This window comes from Triturus cristatus, chromosome 4_1, assembly GCF_964204655.1.
Source record: "Triturus cristatus chromosome 4_1, aTriCri1.1, whole genome shotgun sequence".
Taxonomy (NCBI): Eukaryota; Metazoa; Chordata; class Amphibia; order Caudata; family Salamandridae; genus Triturus; species Triturus cristatus.
In genome coordinates, this window is record NC_140585.1 from 148,711,885 (window position 1) to 148,717,884 (window position 6,000).

Genomic DNA, 6,000 nt, shown 5'->3' on the forward strand with positions numbered 1-6,000 from the left:
GCAAATAGATAATTTCACGCTATATTTTTGCATGAAATGAGCTCATGTAGCAATTTTTGATGCAAGGTTGCATTTTGCACTAAGAAAAAGGGCTAATAAAGCACTGTGAATAAAGCACTCGTGTGCTGCTGTCTCCGTATGTTCTTGATACATTTTTACAGCAAATGGTGTATTCTCTGTAAATTTTTTCCGAAGTGGTGTAATGGCATAATTTCAGAATTGTGTGTAACATGTGTAAACAGGAACTGCTGAAATTATGCAAATTACGCCAGCATAATCTAAATTTCACTGAGGCCTAGTGTTTGGCTGTCAGTAGTATAACTGGAAACCTGAGACTAGCACAGCTTTCCAAAGCTATTACTTTTCAATATTTGTGAATTGCAAAAAGTAGTACGTTTGCACCAATTCAGAGTACTTCTGTGGGGGCCAATGTATTTCTTTTGTGATAAACTGGATAGTATATACAATTAAGTTCCCAATCCAAAAAATGAACAAGTGAAAACCTGTTAGTAAAACCAGTACAGCGATAAAAACCAAGCCAAGAATGCATTTATTTGGCCTACATATAGCTTTTGTAACCTGACTTTGGAAAAGTGCCCTTTTTAAAAAAAAAAAAAACACTTTTTTCCTTGATGGTTATTACCACGAGTAGCTTAAATGGACTTTGATGGGTGCAATTTTTGCTCTAAACTTGGCAAATCTGTTTACTGACGCCATTTAACAGCAGTATGTCTTTTCAGACAGCAATCCATTCTTGTGCAACATACAATGCTGCAAAAGGTATATTTATACTTTTTAGGATTATCAACTAATACATTCTTTGTAATTATTTAATTATTAATTTTATTATTTCTTCAGAGGCCCCGCCGTCTATTGTTACGTATCTTAACATGACGCAACCTAATAACATCCACACAGCTGCAATAGTGAATCCATCTCTTTGTTTAACCTAACCACTAAAAATGACAAAGCCATCAGTTTTCATTGTGCAATCCACATGCCCACCTTGTGTCAGAATAAAGAGACATAGAGAACAATAGAAGAACAGAATATAAGACCCTGCTTGGCATCTCTAAGTAAAAAGATGTAGTTAAAAGATGCACTTTGTTCTGCCAAACTATTACTGTCCACTCCCGGATAGATAATGCCTGATAAAGGGTTTAGATCCATTGGCCTTTTCTGTGCCCAGAGGCAAGCTAGTTTCCTCTGAGCCAAGATCATTAAGTCTCCCAGCCAAGGATGTGCATTTCAGCTCTGAAGGTGGGATGATTGGCATAACTGGCTTTAAGCCCTCAGGCAGCCTAAAGTAAATTTTTACTAAGATACTTTTCAGTTTAAATTATTAACAATCTGAATTCACGGTTAAGGCAGGTTTTAAAAACTAAGCAGGGAATAAGTGAGGCACTATTTCTAGTTGTATCCTTAGCAGAAGTTAAGATTTTAATTCGACCTAGGCCTTTTACAGAAAAGTCTAGCAAGACCTATTGAGTGACACAGGGCCCGATTCACAGAACTAACTTAAGACAAAATCCTAAACTTACTACCATTTTGGTATTCACAGAAGGCACTTACTCATTTTGGTATTCACTGAAGGCACTTACTCATTTTGGTATTCACAGAAGTTAGGAGTCCTAAGTTTAGGACTCCTAAATGCCTTCTGTGAATACCGAAAGTCTTAAAATTAGGATTTGTCGCAGTTTAGTAGTAGTATAGTTAGGACTCCTAACTTCAGGACTCCTAAATGCCTTCTCTGAATACCGAAAGTTTTAAAATTAGGATTTGTCGCAGTTTAGTAGTAGTAAACTTAGGACTCCTAACTTTAGGACTCCTTAATGCCTTCTGTGAATACCGAAAGCCTTAAAATTAGGATTTTTCTGAGTTTAGTAGTAGTAAACTGAGAAAAATCCTAATTTTAAGACTTTCGGTATTCACAGAAGGCATTTAGGAGTCCTAAAGTTAGGACTCCTAACTTCTGTGAATACCGAAGTGTGTAGCAGGCACATGCATCAAACCTTTTTGCGATCGCAAACGGTGCGAATCGCAAAAATTGGCCGTTTGCGATCGCAAAAGTCAGTGTAGAAATGCATCAACTGTATATTTGCGAAAAACCAACTTTTCGCAAATATAAGGAATCGCAAAACATTCTGCGAATCAAATAGCGAATCGGTATTAGCGTCTCCCAAATAGGGAATCGCAAACAAAGAATCGCTAAATGGATGCATGAAAAATCGCAAATAGCGATTCCCATGAACATCACAATTTTGCGATCGCTAAATAAGAAGGATCACAACCAGGTGGTAATCATGAGTGCAAATCACAGACAGGTGAAAACCAACTGAAACCCATTTAAACACAGCCAGAATGAGCCAGCACTGTTCACAATGGCATGGATTTACCTGATGGCGAGGAGGATGAGGCTGCAGGCTGCCGCACAGAGACGGAGGCGAATAAATGAGCACATCTTCAGAGTCCGCATAACTTTGCTAGGCCAGCAAGAGGATGAGATATACGACAAGTATAGGCTCAATGCAGCAATGATCCATGACCTAATCAATGAATTGGACCCCATAATGCAACGACAGACACGTAGGACCAATGCCATCCCAACGCATGTGCAGGTCCTATGTTGCCTACACCTCCTGGCGTCAGGCAGTTTTCAGGGGGTCATTGCTGTAGCGGGAGGTGTGTCACAAAGCGCACTTTCAAGAATATTGAAAGCATTCCTTGATGCCATGATGGCCGTGATCGGGTCTCACATCAAGTTTCCTACCACCGCGCTTGACCTTGCAAAAACCAAACAGGAGTTCTACCAGATAGCTCGTTTCCCACATGTTTTGGGTTGTATTGATTGCACCCACGTGGCAATATGTCCCCCTGCAACACAGGAATATTTATATAGAAATAGGAAATGTTACCATTCCCTCAATATTCAGGTTGTTTGCAATGCCAAAAACATAATCACTGACATTGTTGCGCAATTTCCAGGGAGTGCACATGACTCTTATATCTTCAGGCAAAGTGGCATACACACCCGTCTTGTCAGGGGAGAATTTGGAGAGGGACATCTGCTTGGTAAATATTTGTAATAGTTTATCACTGTCATTGTACGTATGTCAATGTCAAGCTGCCACTGACTCTTTGCTCCATTACATGTAGGTGACAGCGCATACGCCTTGCGTAATTACCTCATGACGCCTTACCTCAATACCACAACTGCCAATCAACAGAGGTACAATGCAGCACATATTTCGACAAGGAACATCATAGAGCGCACATTTGGGCTGCTGAAGAGCCGATTCAGATGTCTACATAAGACCGGTGGAGCACTGAAGTACAACCCTGAACAATGCTGCAAGATAGTAGCAGCATGTGCCATGCTGCACAATATAGCGACAAGGGGAGGAATGGACATCGAGGTGTCTGACAGCGAATCGGAGGATGGGAACCAGCAAGTGCCACACCACCATGCAGCACAAGGGGCAAGCGCAGCAGAAGGGCATAGGAGAAGATTTGACATCACACAAAATTATTTCTGAGGTGAGTAATGATGGCACAGAAACTGAATATTGCTATCAAAGAATTCTTTAATTAAATAAAAATGTCATGAGTGTTCAAGCACACTTGTAATCTGACCAGTGCAATGGACATAAGTGGTTTGCAAATGTAAATTTACTTGTCAGTCAGTGAAAAGTCAAATCCAAATAAATGGTTACGTCACCATAGTGGAATGTACTTGTACATGCCAGTCTAGCGCTTTTTCCCACGAACACCCAGACGCCTGTCAGACCCAGCATTGTCATCCGTAATGTTGGAAGCGGCGGGGGTACTGCTGCGTGTGTTGCGTCTTCCTGCAGTGCGGACTGGAATTGCCAAACTACTTAGGCTTGAGCCACCCTCACTACCCCCTTCCGGCGTGGACATGTTTGCCGCAATTGTGGAGGCATTAAGCAATTCAACTGCATTGGTCACCTGGTCCAGTGCTTTAGCCACATCCCCGCTCCAATGGCACATTTCATTTTGCATGGTCACAGACCTACGTGCCAGCAGTGCAGTTGTCGTGGCCAACCTATTGTTTGATTTTGCAAACATTTTCAGGTGCAGCATCAGTTGACGATGCTGTCTCTTCTGGGATACACTTCCCTCATGCATCACCTTGCTCAGTTGCTGCACACTTTCTGACAGTACTGCTATGTTGCTAGCCATCTTGCCAACTTGCAATTGTACTAAACGTGTGTTTTTTGTCTGCAGGCGCTGCATACGGAGCATCTGTCCCTCAAGACCACCCCAGACATCACTTGGTTGCTCCTCCTGCTGTGTCCTGAGTGCTCTTCCTCTCCTACGTCGGACTCTGTGATTGGTTCTGGGGACCTGTGGTTGTGGTTGTGGGATGGAAGTTGTCTGGCCATGGCTGCCACCTGGTGTTGCATCAGCCTCATCATCACACTCCATGGTGACTAGGGATGGAACAGTAGCCCTGCGTGACTTTGTTGGACGTGAGGGATTTATTTGCACCACGGTGTGTCCATCTGTTCACCTGCGCTGGTGTCCTGCATGTCTGGGGAATCGCTATCCACATCTTCTACACGTTGAGCATCTGTGAGGTGAAACAGTGCAAAACTGCATTATTTAATGTCTGTGATAAAAATTTCACAGTAATAAATTTTTGCCTTTGTTAATGATTTTATACTCTATTAAGCTTTTTTGGGTTGTTACTCTGAGATTTGCCATTGTAACTGCTTGACCTGACTACATCTCCCATAATGCCCCTCACCTACTGAATACATTGTGTAGTGGATGTTCAAAGTCTGCACTTGGGCTGTACTGTGGTCATGTTCTACCTTTACATTTAAAAAAAAAGGTAACATACATTCATCTTACCTTCAGATGTGTTTGCTGCTCCGGACGTGTCCAGCTGGGTCACACCAACAACAGCTTCTGGCTGGATGGTGGATTCAACCAAGTCCTCCATGGGAGTGTTCCCAGTGTCTGTTGGTGTACCCCCTCCTGTCTTCTTTGCCTCCTTGAGCCGGTCAGCAATGCGCACCTTAGCCCGACTGCGCAAGTCGTACCATCGTTTTTTCAGTTCTTCAATGGTGCGGTGTGTCACCCCAATGGCATTGACCCTGTTTTGGATCCAGAGCCAGATTTTCCTTTTCTCCTGCTCTGCCACTTTTAATGATGCCTTTCCAAACAGCTTATCATGGCTGTGGACTACTCCCTCAATGAGGGTGTCAATTTCTTTTTCTGCAAATTTAATTTTGCGTTTCCTGCCTGTTTGGCTCTCCTCTGCTGTTTGTGAGGCTTCCATTTGTTAGAAAAAGTTGTTCTACTGTCTCTGTCACACTCCTGTTCAGCTCCCAGAGCCAGCTCCCTCCTCTCCCTGAGACTGTGCACTGGAAATGAGGCTGGAGCTGCTCACTTCCTGGTTGTGATGTCATCAGGATGCATCAAAAAGCGACTTCGGTATTTGCGATTTCGCTAATTGCGAAATCGCTAATAGCGAGTTCGCAAATGCCGAAATCGCAATTTAATTAGCGATTTTTAGCGAATCGCAATTTTCTCGCATTTTTTTTGGTGCATCGTGTTTTGCGAGTCTTTATTTGCGATTCCTTAAAAATCGCAAATAAGGACTCGCAATTTCTCATTTTGATGCATGTCACTGTTTGTGCCTTCTGTGAATACCAAAATGAGTAAGTGCCTTCTGTGAATACGAAAATGGTAGTAAGTTTAGGATTTTGTCTTAAGTTAGTTCTGTGAATCGGGCCCATAGCGTTTGGCTTTCATTTTGCTGTGCAGGCATCAGTGGTGGCAGGTAGGGAACGGTGGCGGGGGGAGGGTGTGGTTCAGCACTCAGGTGGGGACAGGGAGCCTGTGCATGTTTCTCACCAGGCTGTGTAATGCCACCTGGTGGGAAACATGCAAAGTGCGCATGAATGTTCTGCCGGCCCAAGATGGTCAGCCAAACATTCATGCACACTTTGAGTGGGAAACCCACACCTC

The 6,000-nt window shown here is 43.1% G+C and overlaps 1 long non-coding RNA gene across 1 annotated transcript in view; it reads left to right on the plus strand.

Annotated features, from left to right (window-relative positions):
• The window catches only part of LOC146851653 (uncharacterized), a 93,765-nt gene extending 89,158 nt beyond the window's left edge, over nucleotides 1-4,607 (plus strand). The window contains exons 4-5 of the long non-coding RNA XR_014981152.1: nucleotides 3,157-3,537; nucleotides 4,249-4,607. This is a non-coding gene — a long non-coding RNA (uncharacterized LOC146851653). The remainder of the gene's footprint in view (nucleotides 1-3,156; nucleotides 3,538-4,248) is intronic.
• The last annotated feature ends 1,393 nt before the right edge of the window (nucleotides 4,608-6,000 follow it).